Source organism: Hyla sarda, chromosome 3 (genome assembly GCF_029499605.1).
Source record: "Hyla sarda isolate aHylSar1 chromosome 3, aHylSar1.hap1, whole genome shotgun sequence".
Taxonomy (NCBI): domain Eukaryota; kingdom Metazoa; phylum Chordata; class Amphibia; order Anura; family Hylidae; genus Hyla; species Hyla sarda.
This window is the reverse complement of record NC_079191.1, coordinates 413,154,246-413,172,159: the sequence shown is the minus strand read 5'-3', so window position 1 is coordinate 413,172,159 and position 17,914 is coordinate 413,154,246. Positions and strand designations below refer to the sequence as shown.

The 17,914-nt window shown below is 43.1% G+C and overlaps 1 protein-coding gene and 1 long non-coding RNA gene across 14 annotated transcripts in view; one reads left to right on the top strand and one right to left on the bottom strand.

Moving 5' to 3' along the window:
* KCNH1 (potassium voltage-gated channel subfamily H member 1) overlaps positions 1–17,914 on the top strand; it is a 436,746-nt gene that overhangs the window by 190,764 nt on the left and 228,068 nt on the right. The gene's annotated exons all lie outside the window — the stretch shown is intronic.
* LOC130362994 (uncharacterized) overlaps positions 6,557–17,914 on the bottom strand; it is a 46,343-nt gene continuing 34,985 nt past the window's right edge. For all 3 annotated transcript variants that reach the window (XR_008891674.1, XR_008891673.1, XR_008891672.1), the window contains one exon: positions 6,557–6,973. This is a non-coding gene — a long non-coding RNA (uncharacterized LOC130362994). The remainder of the gene's footprint in view (positions 6,974–17,914) is intronic.

The following is a 17,914-nucleotide window of genomic DNA, read 5'->3' as shown; positions in this document are numbered from 1 at the left end:
TGTCAAAAAAACTCAACAAACCGCCATTAATGTCTAAACCTTGGCAACCAAAGAAATGTGCTGTTGAGCCCAATTAGTAGTTTTCCCTCCCCGGTGTCATGTGACTTGTTAGTGTTTCAAGGTCTCAGGTGTTAATGGGGAGCAGGTTGCAAAATTTGGTGTTATCACTCTCACACTCTCTAATACTGGTCACTGGAAGTTCAACATGGAACTTCATGGCAAAGAACTCTGAGGGTCTGAAAAAAAGAATTGTTGCTCTACATAAAGTGGTCAACCATGGTTTTGACTCCGGTTTAAAACCGTACTGCAACCGCATACGTTTTTTAACATGGACGTCAATGGGAAACGCACATGTATACAGTTCCATACGGGAAACTGTATACGGTTTTTACTTTGCACATGCGCATTTGCATCCTAAAGTCCCCACCCAACACCCATCCCATTAAAATGGACAAAATTATCAAAAATTTATGTTTTTTTTATATAAAAAGGGACGGAACTGTATGAACTTTTAAAAACAGTATACGGTTTAAAAACGCATACGGTTTACTTTTTCCCATACTGTTCCATCCATTTTTTGCCATACGGTTTTCTTTAGAAAAACAGATTGAAAACAGTATGGCAAAAACGTGATGTGAACCCAGCCTTATAAAGGTGTTTTACCATTGAATGTCCATTCTGATTGGTCTTACTTCCGGCGATTGACACGTTTCACAGACCTGGACTGTCTGTACATTGTATGTTGAGTCTGGTTTCAAGTTACAATGGTCCAGAAAAGACCCTTGTATGTTGAAACTATTGTATGTTGAGGGATCATTGTACTACTTAGAACTGGTTATATAACAGATAATTATATAACAGAATTCACATGAGTACGCTTACTTATTTGTACTTCTACTGTACCATGTTCGTTAATACTACTTCTTTTCTTTCTCTTTCATTCTGTCTTTCCTTTGATATTATTATGCTCTACAGCACTTGAGATACATAGCGCAATTACTTCACTGTTTAGTCTAGACTTGGGAATCTATCCCATGTTTTTTAAACCTCCTTAGGGACATAGTCTTACACAATACCTAAATAGGCTACTTCTGAACGATATAGATTGAATGTTTGTTCTCTCTTTTTCTTCTAACACTTTAATATATCATAAATATGATGACTAAACAAATATATGCTATTGTTACTTTGTTTAATGTAAACTTTTGTAAGGGTCACGGCAGGTGGTGGATCCTCTGGGTCTGTGTGGAGGATGACGCGGGTCGTGCCAGGGAGCAGAGTCTAAGGTGCCACTGGTTTTCACCAGAGCCGGGATGGTCTTGCTGCGGCAAGCAGCACCCAGGTCGCGACCCCTGGCATGACTCGTCCACACAGGTTGCTAGGATGAAGCATAGTACAAAAGGATAAAGACATGACGTGGTCAGGATAGCTGAAGGTCAGGGCAGGCGGCACAGTAGCAGGGTCAGGTCATGAAACAAGGATCAGGTGCACGGATATCCAGGAATACAGGAACACAGAATGCTTTCACTAGGGCACTAGGGCAACAAATATCCAGCCAAAGGCAGGGGGTGGTGCACACTCTTATAGGGAAAGAGCAGGTGAAGACACTAATTAGGGAGTACTGGACCTTTAAATCACAGAGCTCTGGCGCGCGCGCCCTAGGAGGCGGGACTGAGAACACGGAAGACCAGGGAGGTGAGTAATGGGTTGGGAGTCGCATGCAGGCACATCCCGCCATGCGAATCTCAGCCCTGCCGGCAGTGGGGAAATTATAGGAGAGCGCTCACGGCCAGTGTGACAACTTTTCTGTATCAATCTACAAGTCCTGTATGCCATTCGTTAATGGAAATATTGATTTATTTAAAAGTTGTCCAGATTTGGATGTACCAGTGTTGTTGCCACATGCTATGAATTGTAGACATCAGTATATACTGTATACATCACAGCAGTCCTCTACATGTGACAAGTATAAGAAGTAACATATTGGAAATGACATATCTAATCTGCTGGTGTCCTCAACTCCATTATAATAAGAGGCCTCCAGCACCTGCGCCATATTGTGGAATTAGGAACAGTATTTGATGAGACGCTTCATATCACCTGCCCCATTACAATCCCTGACAATGTCACAGTATCCACATCTGGAGACCACCAAACATTTATATGTGTAATATACAGGGATCACAAAGGGAGAAGGATAAGAAGCTTATATGGGGGAGATGAAATCTGGACAACAGGACTAATCTGGCATCCGTGGCGGCTACTTTTCTCTAATGATGGATATTTTGCATAAATAGTTTATTTTTTATTAAAGAATGTCACCAAACTAAACTTTTAATATATTGTTCCTTATTGCTATTTACTTGCTGTTAACATTCTCAACCTTTATATGTTATTAATTTAATTTAAAAAAACCGCCCTAGGTGGCTCTCTTCTGTTCCCACAAATCAAACAGTTAGTTTGGTCTCCTCCCGGCCTGACAGGAGATCAAACTCAGGAAGTGTGTGCGGGGCATGGCGAGGCACAGTTCTCACAGGCTTCAGTGATGCCGTGCCTGCTGGGGAACGCCCACTTTCTCCTGCCGGGAGCTCCCACAATCTGAGCAAGGGGAAAGGTATGATACACAGCTTTTTTAAGCTTGGGAAATTTTTGTAAGGGCAGGAGGGGTGTTAGGAGTTATTAGGGAATATAATCTGAGTTAGTTTAGACAGATACTCTTTAAATTTAGAAAGCTTACATTTTACAAAGTGAATCTGGCCAAGCTGCCAAGGTGTGGTGCTGTTTCTGTAGCAAATATACTTGTTTTCCCTTTCCTTTAAACCACTTTTTATTACATAGTATGATGTAATGGTATTCTATGGGTGTGTTTACGTCTACCATTTTTGGAGTGTATGTTCTATCCCTAGTTCTCTACCTCATACTTGATACCTAAGTACCTTTATGCCTGGCCTACATACCTGGCTGCCTAACTACCTACCTGGCTACCTAACTACCTTTATACCTGGCCTTCATAACTGACTGCTAAATTACCTGCCTACATACCTGGCTACCTAACTACCTTTATACCTGGCCTACATAACTGGCTGCTAAACTACCTGCCTACATACCTGGCTACCTAACTACCTTTATACCTGGCCTACATAACTGGCTGCTAAACTACCTGCCTACATACCTGGCTACCTAACTTCCTTTATACCTGGCCTACATACCTGGCTGCTTAACTACCTACCTACATGTTAACTGCCTACCTATGTCTTTTGACGCAAATCGGACGTTGCCTATCTTGCCCCTACACCTCCTCCCTTAGCAGCGAAGTGATCCAATGTTTCTGATGTGATGCCACAATAAACATAAGATCCTACACAACACTGGTGAGTGCCATGTTTTAAGTTTCTTGTTTTTGGAGTATTAAAAATAATGTGCTGCCTATGTAATGCAGGGACATGCTGGGTGCGTCAGAGAGAGATGCTCTTTGTAGCTGTTTTCGGCTTTAGCATATTGATGGATATGCCATATGATGTTTGTCCTCTATGAACTCAGAAAAGAGTATGTGAAATTGGACTGGTTCTTATTCCTTATTCCTAATCCATAGACAAGTGGGTGGTAAAATAACACGTATTTATCCAGCCGAACGTTCGTGTTGTTTGCAGCGTTGGAAAATAAATGCATCTCGGAAGAATTGAATTTCATTACTCTAGATTTTACCAATTAAAAATGTATGCGTTCTATAAAAAGGCACCGCTAAATTTACGGGAAGTCTTACTGTCAAACACAAGACAACACGAGGCCATAAAAAGTCTTTGACAGAATGGGGTCTTGGACAAGACTTGGCTCTACATTGACCCTTTATGGATGATTCCCATTTGTGCCAGCAGAGTGTCATACGACTTTGGATTGACTTTGAAGTGTAAGGAAGCAGCGCCGTGTACCCCAGCCAAACATATGTCAATACAACACCCTTTATCTGGCGGTGACTCAGGCAGGGGCTTATTACATTGCACAAGATGCGGAACTCAATGCTTTCTGATGGAAGTGTCAGTCACACGACTGTAATTAGGGTTGCCAACTGGCCGGTATTTTTCTGGCACAGCCGGTATTTTGGCCACCCTGCCGGTATTTTTATATTAAAGATACTGCCAATGCAATGGCTGGTATTTATCCAACCAATCCTCCAACTCCCGGAATGTTGCACCATATACTATACCAGTGTTTCCCAACCAGAGCGCCTCCAGCTGTTGCAAAACGGTTCCCCTGGTTGGGAAGCACTGACCTATACTATATACTACTATATATAGTCCAGGGTTTCCCAACTAGGGTGCCTCCAGCTGTTGCAAAACTACAACTCCCAGCATGCTCGGACAGCCTTTGGCTGTCCGAGCTTGCTGGGAGTTGTAGTTTTGCAACAGCTGGAGGCACCCCTGGTTGGGAAGCACTGACCTATACTATATACTACTATATAGTCCAGGGTTTCCCAACTAGGGTGCCTCCAGCTGTTGCAAAACTGCAACTCCCAGCATGCTCGGACAGCCTTTGGCTGTCCGAGCATTCTGGGAGTTTTAGTTTTGCAACAGCTGGAGGCACCCTAGTTGGGAAACACTGATATAGTCCAACATGCTGGGAGTTGTAGTTTTCCTTTAGGGCAGCTATTGAGCCACAGGCTTTATCAGGCCATGCTGGGAGTTGTAGTAAGTAACTAACTGCAACTCCCGAATTTAATTGAAAATAAATAAATAAATAAATATATAAATATATATATATATATATATATTATTTTTATTTATTTTTTTGTGCAAGAAAGGTGGCAACACTTACTATAATGCAATTGTAGCATGCCTCACTTTCTTGTGTAGACGTAACATTAGGCCAAAAACATGTGGGATAGCCCTGCTGTTAAAGGGAACATGTCACCAGTTTTACTCGATCCCGGCACACGATGACTTACAGGCTTTATAGAGAAATCATAATTTAGAAATGTTGCTGGGACCTGAGTAACGCTGGGTTCACACCATGTTTTTGCAATACCGTCCCTGTATCAGTTTTTTTTATTAAAAAAACGGATTCCTCAAAACCTGACTACACTGTATCAAAACGCGTGTACAAATTTCTATCTGTATACGGTTGAAAAATGAGGTCCGGTTGCATCCGTTTTTTAACCCCGTTTTTGCACTTTCGTTTTTTTCCTCCTCACCTTTTAAAAATCATAACCCTTTCAATTTTGCACCTAAAAATCCATATGATGGCTTATTTTTTGCACCACCAATTCTACTTTGTAATGACATCAGTCATTTTACCCAAAAATCTACGGCAGTATTCTGTGCAGATCAGCGCATAATATCTGCGCAAAATACTGTACGTGTGAATAGACCATTAGGGTCTGTTCACACGTACGCAGATTTGAAGCGCAGAATTTGATGCGCAGGATTTGATGCGCAGGATTTGATGCACAGGATTTGATGCGCAGGATTTGATGCACAGGATTTGATGCGCAGGATTTGATGCACAGGATTTGATGCACAGGATTTTCTGCTGCAGATTTCAATGTAAACTAAATGACTGAGCACAACTTCTAACCGTCAGTTACAAATCCTGCGCATCAAATCTGCGCAGGATCCTGTACGTGTGAACATACCTTTAAAGTGTTGCTCTGAGGTTCGGCTCCTGTCTGAGCTTTACATTATGTGTGGAAAAACTCAGTCCACGCTGGGCCAGGCGAGTCCCATGCACAAGTCCTCCAAATTAAAGGGGTACTCCGCTGGAAAGCATATTTTTTTTAATCAACTGGTGCCAGAAAGTTAAACAGATTTGTAAATGACTTCTATTAACAAATCTTAATCCTTCCAGTATGTATCACCTGTTATATGCTCCACAGGAAGTTCTTTTCTTTTGTAACTTCCTTTCTGTCTGACCACAGTGCTCTCTGCTGACACCTCTGTCCATTTTAGGAACTGTCCAGAGCAGGATAGGTTTGCTATGGGGATTTGCTCCTATGCTGGGCAGTTCCTAAAATGGACAGAGGTGTCAGCAGAGAACACTGTGGTCAGACAGAAAGGAAATTCAAAAAGAAAAGAACTTCCTGTTGAGCATACAGCAGCTGATAAATACTGGAAGGCTTAAGATTTTTTAATAGAAGTAATTTACTAATCTGTTTAACTTTCTGGCACCAGTTGATTTAAAAAAACAAATGTTTTCCAGTGGAGTACCCCTTTAAACTTTAATATTTTAATGGCAGCAGCCCAAGCTTAATAGAAAAAGAAAAACATTTGCCGGAGTTCTCCTTTGGAGAAGTTGTTCAGGATTATAATATCAGAGCTGATGTCTTTCAAAAACAGCACCACACATGTCCTCAGGTCGTGTTTGGCATTACAGCTCAGTTTCATTGAAGTGAATAGAGCCAAGTTTTAATACCACACGCAATCTGAAGACAGGAGTGGCGCTATTTTTTTTGGGGGGAAAAATCAGCTCTGTTTTTTGTATTTATGGATAATGGATGCAGAAAATATATTGTACAATTGTGTTACTTTTGCTATACAAAAAAATGTGTATTTATTTGCCGATACGGGCCTCCACCGTATGCATTGCTTTTCTTTTCTTCTATAGACCTGGCTTGCCCAGACATCATCTCTCCTCCTCAGTGTGCTGCAACCTCCCAGCAGGCCAGGATTCCTGCGTCTGAATGTTTTCCTCATGCCGGCGCTGTCTCGCTCGCACCTGAGCTGACATTTTGTTTTGACAAGCGGCTGACATTGTTTGGCTGTTTTTCTCCACTGTGCATACTCTCTATAGACTCGGCCTGACATTCCTTACCCCGTGCTCTCCTTCTGCCATGATATCTTTAAGCTTCTCGTCTCCTTCTCGCACCTTCCTTTTAATATCATCCCGGAGGGCTTCTCCTGAATTGGTACTTGCCACCTCGGTATATGCGCGGCCTATGTTTCTGTACGTCAGGGACATGTCTTATAGCAGGTTTCTCTCTCTTCGAGAAAAAGGACATAAATGAGTCAGAACAGGTCGATCGCACGGATTTACAAAGACGAAACCTATCACATGTAGAAGCTGAGGAAGAATGTGTTATCCCTGCAGTGTTGGATTGGGATGTGCGAGGAATTCCAGTGAATTATGTTCTATATCATCTACAACAGTGTTTCCCAACCAGTGTGCCCCCAGCTTTTGCAAAACTAGTTTTGCAACAGCTGGAGGCACACCGGTTGGGAAACACTGATATATAACATAGATCCACTATGTGATTCTTCATACCATTCCAGTATCTTTCCAGATATTTTACTTTTTTGATCCTCTACTGATCCAGAGTTACATCTACCCCTATACTTTTATCTGATCCAGTGCTGCACCCAGAGTTCTGCTAGTGGCATTGTTTTGGCAGAAGAACCTCATATTTCACTGCAACATCTAAGGACAAGTTACGTGTATTTTCTGGGTACAGTCTTTTTACCTGGGCTTAACATAACTATGCTTTTTAAAGCATTAAAGGGGTTATCCACCATAAGGTGACTTTAGCACTTACCTGCCAGACAGTAATGGACATGCTTAGGAAGGATGGTTGTGAGTCCACATAACGCTGCTGCTTGCTTTTTGTAAAATGGCTATTTCCTGTTGAAGTTTACTCCCTCCAACTACAAGTCCCAAGGTCCCTTGTTTGTAAGTGTGAGTTCATTTTTCTCCCTCTTGTACATCAGTCACCCCACCCTTTGCAGTACACCTTAGCTGTGCATGCTGTTCATGAAACTACAATTCCCTGCATTCCTGTAGAGAATGATCTTTCTCCCACCCAGTGGTTGCTCCATTCATTGAAGCAGGACAGGCTCCCTTTCATCACCTGACTAGTGATGTAATGTCTCGGGCCGTACTGTAACCTAGGAAAACCTGGAAAACCTGGTAGACGACACTCATTTTGTATGCTTCTAAAAATAAACATTGGGGCAAAGATCACATAATAATTGCGAGACCACCTTAAAACACAGGTACAGGTACTATATTATGCAATACACTAATATTACAGCCTCTGTGGCACAGTCAAATAAATACATTTCCTGGAATACTCCTTTAAGAGTGAATGTGTCATAGCCATCAAAGACCAAGTTATATTCATTTTCTGGGTTTAATCAAACATATAGTAATTCTATCTGGGCTAAACATAACTATGCATTTAAAACATTGAGAGTTAACTTGCATAGCCATGTAAGGTCAAATTACGTGTATTTTCTGGGTTTAATCGAACATATAGTAGTTCTACCTGGGTTTAACAAGATGGGAACACCCCTTGAAATGGGCAGATAGGAGCACTATTACCGTATATACTCGAATATTAGCCGACCCGAATATAAGCCGAGGCCCCTACTTTCACCCCCAAAACCTGGGAAAACTTATTGACTTGAGTATAAGCCTAGGGGGGAAAATACATCATCCCCCCTGTCATCATCATCCCCTGTCAACCCCCCCCCCCCCCGTCATCATCACCCTTTGTCAAACCCCCCCTGTCATAATCACCACCAGTCTATATCCCCCCTGTGTCATCATCCAGACCGCCCCATCCGTCATCATATAGGTCCCCCTCGTTGTCTACTCACCTCCCCAGTTCTCTCGGTCCTGTTGCTTAGTAGCTGCAGGGACCGTCCGCATTCCAGTGGGGAGGGTAAGCCGGTCTGGGCCGTCCATCTTCACCGAGAGGCCCTCTTCTCAGCTCCGCGCCGGCCCCAGACTAGTGACGCTGCATTGTCACCGCCATGCTGGGACGTCTGCTGCGCACGGACGTCCCTGCACGGCAGTGCCAATGCAGCGTCACTAGTCAGATGGTCCCTGCAGCGAAGATGGACGGCCTGGCCAACATGAAAAATTGTCCTGAAAAACTCGGCTTATACTCGAGTATATACGGTATATGGGCAGAAAATGCATGCACATACATGTTATTTGGGCCCTATTTTGTAATACTCCAAGAAAACAAGCAAATGCCTCATGCATAAACAGTACACCCGCATTGCAGGTGTGCTATTTATGCATGAGGCATTTGCTTGTTTTCCTAGAGTATTACTTTGTGGTTTGGATGCCTCATTTAGCACCCTGATATTATTGTACATATATATTCTGAGTGGAGTTCCCTACAACTTTCTTTATTTGCATTTGGGCACTGTTTTGGCATGAGTGGCATTGCATGGCCATTCGTGGACCGACTTCTCACATGGGTTACACTCTTTATTTCAGAATTTTGAAGGACATGCAGAATTCTCTAAATGTACCCATTTACCTCTCCTGAGACAATGGCGCTCTGTAAACAAGAACGTGGCATTGCCAGTGCTTAGCGGATCATGAAAGAAGAGTTTCTGCTGATTCGTCCTATTGCAAGTTTGTAACAACTGACGGAGGCGCCGTCTCTTATCGTGTTTATGTCTTGCCATGGCATTGTCTCGGCAAATAATCAATAAGAAATTAGACATCCCACGAAAGAGATCACTGATGAGCCTATAACGGTCGCGGTGCCAACCTCAATCCATTACTGTTTTATGGGAGAAATCTGGACATAATTTCACTCCGGATCGAAGGCGGATGATTCATGGGGGATTCTCCACAGACATAGGAATAACGCTGACTCATAACCATCAGTATAATGTAAAATCAAGACTCGTAATTACATCAATTGATACTTTTCTTGTCGCCTCCTAATTTTTAATAGCAGAGGGAAGCATATTATTATGCCATATATCATTACAGTATTGTGCTAGATAGACTTAAAAGGGCATTATTCCAAAAGAATGCCTGTCAAACCTGTCAAAAATGGAATGTGAAAAATGTAGGGAAAACCTGTAGAAATTCAGTATTAGGGATATAGGAGAAACACTTCAGGGAAATCTGGATGCTCCATGTTATTGTTACAACCTGCGCTCCTGCCGCACATGTCGGCCGCGAGCGTACTGTTCCTGCTCCCGGCGGCGCCGGGATTCGCATCGCGGGTTGCGCCCACATGCGAGTCCCGGCCCGTCACTTACCTCGCTCCTCTGCTGCCTCCTCCACTGTGTCTCAGCTCCAGCGTGCATGTCCCCGTCTCCTATGGTGCTGGTGCTCTGAGATTTAAAGGGCCAGTACTCCCATAATTAGTAATGCACCTGAACAGCACATTATAAAGTTGTTGAACCTCCCACACCCCCCTGCCGGATTTTCAGTGCTCATTGCCTAAGAGAAAGCGTTCCCATAGCCTGTTTTGCCTACCCGTGTTTCCAGACCCTCCTGCTACGTTTATTGACTCCGACCCTTTGCCGCCTGCCTTGACCTTCTGCTACGTTGACTACGCCTCTGTCTCATCCTCCTGTACCTCGCTTTGCCCAGTTACCTGTGTGGTTGAGCCGTGTCGGGGGGTAGCGACCTGGGTGTCGCCTGCCGCAGCAAATCCATCCTGCTTTGCGGCGGGCTCTGGTGTAGACCAGCGGCACCTTAGATTCCGCTCCCCGATACGGTCCGAGTCATCAGCCACACAGGTAGAGGATCCACTACCAGCTCCATGACAGCCCGCTATCAGGTGCGTGACAGTTATGCCAAATGTGGGGGTTTGTGGCACCAGGAATCTGTCTTTGGTTAGCACCATTTTGTCAGGTACTGCCCCCTCAGGGGTTGCACTGCCCCCTCAAGAGTTCTACAAGTTATTGTCAACAAAATGTAGAATTTTTTTTCTACAGGTTTACTTTCTGTTATTCTTGGTGGAACACCATTCACATGACTCAGCGGTGACTACTGCTCCAGGACATGGGAGGCTCCAGTGGTCACCATATTACGTTCTGCCTCCACCACGCATGTCAGGCAATAGAAAAACAAAAGGCATATTTTCTAGTAGTCACATGTCAGGTGTTGTGTCTCTATTTGGCAAACAGGAACCTATGGCAATGAGGTACCAAAATGTGTGAGGGTGCCACAAGGGAATCTTAAGTAAATAGATGGGGGAGGGCCTATTTATTTTTTTATCCACATCTTTTGGCAAGAGTGGAGAGTGTTTACAAAGAGTATATCTTGCACTGAAGGACCTGTCCTGTCCAGAATGGGCACTGTGTAATACTTAAAGAGGTTATCCTTTATTATATCCTTTATTATGTCCCCTTCCAGCGGTCCTGCCAGATCTTCCCCCACTCTCTGCCCCTGGTGGTCTTATATGAGCTTTTTATTTTTATCATCTCAGTTCTGCTTACAAATGGACAATTCCTGTCAGTCAGTGCGGCTCTGTCCCGACTGCTGTTGTACTTCTATTGACATGCGGCTGATTCCAATTGCCCCATGATAGAGGAAAAATTCCTTCCTGACTCCAATATGGCATCAGAATAAATCCCTAGATCAAAGTTCTATCTACGTAAATATAGTATCCATAACTTGCAATATTATATTTTTCCAGGTAAACATCTAGGCTTCCCCCCTTAAACTTTTTTACTGAGTCAGATATTACAACATTATGTTGACTTCCTGCTGCTAAAAAGGTATTGCAACTGGGGAAACGGAGGGGAGAAAAGAAAAATGGTTTTACAGTAGTTTGCCATATAACCCCCTTTAAATAGGCACTGTCATGAAAAAAAACTTTTGATATTTTGTAGAGACACTCAGACCCTGACCGATTCCTAGATAGAGCCAGGAGAAGTGCACGCTAAGCATGTTCTCTCCTATATCTGTACCATGTGACTAAGACAGTCATATAATTTAAGTATATGGCACCATCTTGGACCCATAGACAGAGAGCAAGGAGAGAAGCGCTTAGCTGCTGGGTTTCCTCACCGATTACAAACAGTTGCTGGGGGTCTGAGACACTTTTGAATCAGACTATGTAGGGATGGTTCAAAGTAGACAACTTCTTTGAGGGCCATTTAAGTCTACAAGAGTGAGGATACATGAGAATATATGGATAGCGTTAATTCCAGTTTATGGTATTCTCACAGTTAGCACTATGGTTATGGTATACTTTTGATGGTAACTTTTCCTCAGCATATCTCCCCTTATGCCACACAGTTGTGAATGTAAAGAGTTTATATTTGGCAAAAGTAACGGGAGACTATACTGGTGTATTTGCTGACCATTGAAGAACAATGAAATGTTTATATAGCCAATGTTTATATACAGTCATCTCCGTCATAACTCCCACATAGGGAGTTGGGGGCGGCAGGGAGCAGTGAGCCCTATTTGTCCCTACAACTGGTATCCCTTCCTATTCCCCATCTGCCCTAAACAACGGATTGACAACCACGAGGACAGACCCTATATGGCGCTAAAGTGCATGGGCATCAGAGTCAAACAAAATAAACCAAACTAAACATGTCAGGAAACAAGTCAGGAATATATAGGAATACTACAAAAGCTGCAAATAGATATACCAGGCAGGATATAGCATACTAACAAACAGTTCAAGACCCAGGATCAAGATTAACGGCAGATATGATAAAATGAACAAGACTAGATATTAGGTAAGTATACAGCAGACAGAACCAGGAGATTCAGGATGAATGGGTTAACAGAATGTCAGGTCAGGAAATCAAGAGCACTATGCACACTAGACTCAGAACAAGAAACACACTGGACACCCCACTCCAATCATGGAGGGACATCAATACTAAAGCCAAATAGGCTCCTAGCTAACGGGCACCTTCCACAGTGTGAACAGGATACTAGCCTAAGAGGGAAGAAAAATCCAAAATACAAGCAAACACGGGTGCAGACACAAGACTCACCCACTCCTAGATAGACGGATTAGCATAAGGCTCAGAACAGGATTCTATCCTAGGAGATCCAGAATCAAACAAGGGTAAAACAAGACTGACAAAATACACAATGTGCAGACTCAGGAAACACAAAGCAGAACGAACAATACATGAATACTAAAATCTGACAAGGTACAAAACAAAGCAAGTTAAAATCTATATATCAAAAACATAGACAGGACAGATAACCATGGTCAAACTCAGGAAATGTGCTCAGACAGACAAAGGTGCATAAAGAAACATGGTCAGAGTAACAGGTGAAATTACCAGCCCAGAGCAGCACCTGAAGAGTCCTTATATACCCTCCCAGGGCTGAAGGGCTGGAAGGTTAACTTTTCCCAAACCAGGGAGAATAAACACAGAAACTGTTCAGACATAAACATAATGTCTGAACAGGACCCAAAGCAGTAAAATGCAAAATACAGATATTACACATACATACCCTCTGCCATCTTCCAGCCATGGCTCACTTTTGGTATGCTTCCAAGAGTGGCAGTGGATCCTAAAACAGCCAGAGCTCACATGTTCTAGGTATAAAGGATTGGGAACTCCAAACGTAGAACCCATCACTAGTAGTATCAGTAACAAAAAGTGATTTTGGCCTAAAATGACACAACTTTATCTTTGCTGCAGTTGTCCCTGTTCTCTGGTTAAATAGTGGAGCCATCTTTTATGTGCGCTACATCTTGTATAATTCATTGCTGTGTGGGACATTGCTTCGCTGGGCAATTTTTAGTTTTCAGTAGCTTCAGCATGTTTTTAACCATGGAACGCTGCCTGTAGAACAAGCATCTCTCTGCCTTTAGGCCATTGCCTTTCTTTATTGTCTTACACAAGACATATAACCCGAGCAGGCAAAAAGATCTGTGTCAGCCGTAACTTGATTAAACACATTTCCTTCATACCTGCCCATTTCACTTTGCAGCAGATAAGAGAGCGCGCTCCGACGCTGTGATGTCTTTGTATCCTCTGCAATTTGCTAAATGGGCCTCTTTGTGCCGTTGTTCAGAATTAACATGACAGAACATAGCAGTAGTCAAGCGCATTCTAACGTGACTACCGTGAGGAGACGTTGAGCTGTCACAGTGATATAGAGGAAACTGACCCAAAAGCTTCATTGCGTCCTTATATAACCGGGCCAAAATGTGACATAGGAAATAAAGCCAGAGGCTGACTCAGAAGGACACACGCTAGCGTCCTCTGTCCAAGGCTTCCTACGTCATCTGCAGACCCATATAGCTGTGTTTGTCATCTGGTATGACAGTGTGGCATCACATAGACTTGATAAGGCTATGTTCATATTGCCATTGTGCTTTTTCCCGTTCTGGGTTCATACAGCTCTTTTTTTTGTGCCTGAATGGCCCCAAAATGTGTCTGACCACAACTGACTCCACTGGGTCCCTACGGATCCCATTCACTTGAATGGGGTCCATCGAGGATCTGGTAGTTTACTGCAGAAAAAAAAATATGCATGATCTTTTTTTTCTCTGTTAATCCCCCGTTGTTATGACAGAATTGCCGATGGCCTGTGATAGGCTGAGCAGCAGGGACGTAGCTATAGAGATAGCAGTCGCATCGGGGTGCAGATTTGGCATCGGGGCCCAGAAGCTACAAGTTACGCCTCTGCTGAGCAGCAATCTGATGTCCAGGGCTCAAGCACCAGGAAGAAGGCCGGGGCTAAATACAACACATTGCCGCTAAACCTATGATAGGCCAAGGCAGGACATCACTGCACCAAATGCCAGAAGAAGACCGGGGCCAGGAGACGGGACACCGATATCAGCAGCACTGTGGAAGCGGCAGAAAGTAAGTTAAAGTTTATTAGCTTTATTCTAGCAGCCGGGGCATAATGGATAAAAACATTTTTTTATTGGAATTCTCCATTAACTATGCTTAGAGTTTTTGCAAAGCACTGGCTAAGACATACAGGGAACCTATCATATTGAAAAATGTGGTCTGGTCTATAGAACAGGAGGAGCTGAGCAGATTTTTATATATTTTCTGTAGAAACATTTCAGTAGAACTCAGCAGTCCAGTGGGCGGTCCTAATCAGTGATTCGCTGCTATCTCTATATATACACCAGTGTTTTCCAAAAAGGGTGTCTCCAGCTGTTGCAAAACTACAACTCAGGAAGCCCAGACAGCCATTGGCCAGAGGCACCCTGGTTGGGAAAGTGGCCACTGAGTGTATAAGACTATTAAGAAAAGAGGTATATCGATAAGAGAAATATCAAAATGACAGATGACGCTAATCTAGTGCCATTAGCTTTATCTTTACACACACACATATATATATATATTGTATACATCAAGGATTTCAGACAGCAACTTGTGGTGGCGGGGTGTGTGGTGCAGGGCAGATGTTGTTACCCTAGGGGCAGATGGCATTAACCCCTTGTATTCGTGACGCCAGGGCATGTTTTAGCCTATAACCACTCGAAGGTATACCGCTGGATCCTGGGCTAGGCACGGGGCAATAAAGACTCAGACGCCAAGTTACGGACAACGGTAGCTTTACTGAGGATACTGAGAATACAGTTCAGCCAGGGCCCAAGGAGGTGACCAGTGACGCAGAGACCTTAAGGGCTTGCTGGGACTTATAGTAGGACTGAACAATTGAATGCAGACCACGCTGTCTTGACAGATGACAGGGACTGACTTGACTTGACTCATAAAGCTGTGACTTTATCTTACTTGACTTGATGGCGGCTGCAGGACTGGACTTTGAGGTCTCTAACACTCTGGACACACACACTAGGCACAACTGCACTGCACTCAGCAAAGACTTGTAAGGAAATAGAGAGAGCTAGATCCACCCAGGGCTTATATGGTGGAGACTAGCAGGGAGCCCATAGGTCACTCTTGGGATCACCTGGTCATTGGTTCCTCCTGGGTAACAATCACATGACATATCACATGGTATAACTCTTAAAGCAACATTACATTTTATAACACTTTACATGGTAAAACATATTTACAATGGGGAAACAAGTGCAGGGGGCATTGGGGACACTGAAGGAGGCTGCCTGACAGGACAGCAGGAGCACGGGGTAACACCTCCCGTACTGGGCCACCACAAACTCCTATGGAAAAGCAGCTTCTGGATGCACTCACCAATGGGATGGAATAAAGATTTATGGCAGTATATAAGTCTGTTCACACTTCCTATGTAACAGGACCTGACAAAGAGATGAATTATCCTCTAGAAGCGGCTAGTCCTTTATTACTGTGTACGAGCACAAGAATTAAATTATTGTTCTTTGGAACACATCTGCCATAAGTGATTTTTCCATTTGGTGAGCGCATCCAGAAGCCATCTTATCCATAGGAATTGCTGCCTGAACTTTATGATGTATATTTTCTTGAGAAAGGAGAACCTAGGATATAATGAAGAAACCACAGCTTGACAGACTTTGCTTGATCTTTCGCTCCTTTCTGTGCAGATCTTAGACTCTTGGCATATCCTTAGTTTACCTTTGCAGCCACTTTAATTATTGATCGAGCATTCATGACACACTGTCACGCTCATACACCCATCATAATCCCATTCCTGTCAACGCTAAAAAATAACTCTATGTACCAGAGCTCCACTAGAGTTATCGGAGAGAATGACAGCCTCTGAGCCGTTGTAAGCTGAGGGGTTATGGCATCGGGAGAGAAGTTCCAAGCAATCCCCAGCGATACAAATATTCTCTACATGTTTGTCATGTCTGTATTGGCCTGTGTTCACACACAGCTATTGGTTTGGTTGTGTGTGAACAGTTTTATGTTCCCTGGTCAGGGAATAGTTAATATCCTTTTTCTTTCTGGCCAATAGCTTCTAGGGTGTATTTATTTAATGTCAGCCCAGTCTATTCTCTGGGATGGTGTTTGAGATCATAACATCCTGACTTGCTAACATGCTGGACATGCTACTTTGGAGCTCTTGATGAAACACTCTTTATTTGAGCTTTTAATCTACTATCTCTGTTTTAGCATGCACTTTGTATTTTCTAGTTTTAGCCATGGTTAGGCGGCATGCTTATAGTAGATTTTAATCTGTGTTTGTATAGTCGGTTTTAGGATTTGTATATCTTTTCTGCAATGTGTTTGTTCACACTGTGTTTTCTCTTGTATACGCTCTTATGATGTTCTGTGTTTTATATTTCCGTTTTCCTACTGGCAAGCATCCTGTCCACACTGGTGAGTGTGCCGCTGGCCAGTAGTCTATTTGGATTTATTATAATGGCTACTCCTTTAGTGGAGTGGAGTGTCCAGCTTGTGTGTTCAGTGTGAACAGTGTTCTATACTATATTCTGTGTATTTAGGCATCCCTGTTACCTGTCCATGGGGATTCCGTGTCTACTGGAGGTTATATGTGGGATTGCGAATATTCCTGTTTAGCTATAGATCCCTGTTACCGGTCCATGGGGACTTTGTGTCTACTGGAGGTTCTGGGGGATTATGCTATATTCCTGTCTGTTCCTGGAGTCTGTTTAGACTAATCCGTTTTCCTGTCTGGTGTTTTGAACTCTATATGTTTTTTAGTTCTTGATTGCAGATCTTTGGAGTTTTGTACATGACTTTTGATCTATAGTGTCTTCTGTTCATGACCACTGATCTATAGTGTCTTCTTTTCATGACCACTGATCTATAGTGTCCTCTGTTCATGACCGCTGATCCTAAGTGTACCCTATGCTGCTCACTGATCTGTGTCCTCTGAACTTAATCTGTTATAGAGTTCTATGTTCCTGTTATGTTTCTGGTTTATGACCGACTATTTATTAGCATGTGTTTTTTAGTGCACATTAGTTCAGGGAGGAACCGACGCCCAGTTGTCGATCCACCATTTAGGGTGGATGGGCAAATAGGCAGGGAGAGCGGTTTTAGGGTCAGTTTAGGGCCCACTCTCCCTGTCCCCCGGGTTGGTCCCTGACAATGTTTTTGTCAAGTCAAAATATTTAAAAAAAATCACACATAAAAAGCACATTGCTTTTAAGAGAATGCCATTCTTATTAATATATATATATATATATATATATATATATATAAAACTAGGGCTCATGTATGTTCCCCAGTTTCCTCTAAGAACAAGACTTATCTTTTCCCACACCTGCCAACAGTCCAGATCTTGACAGGACATAAGAAAGGTGGGGTTTATGGATATTCCCCTGAAAATTAAAAGTTTTGGGTGTGTT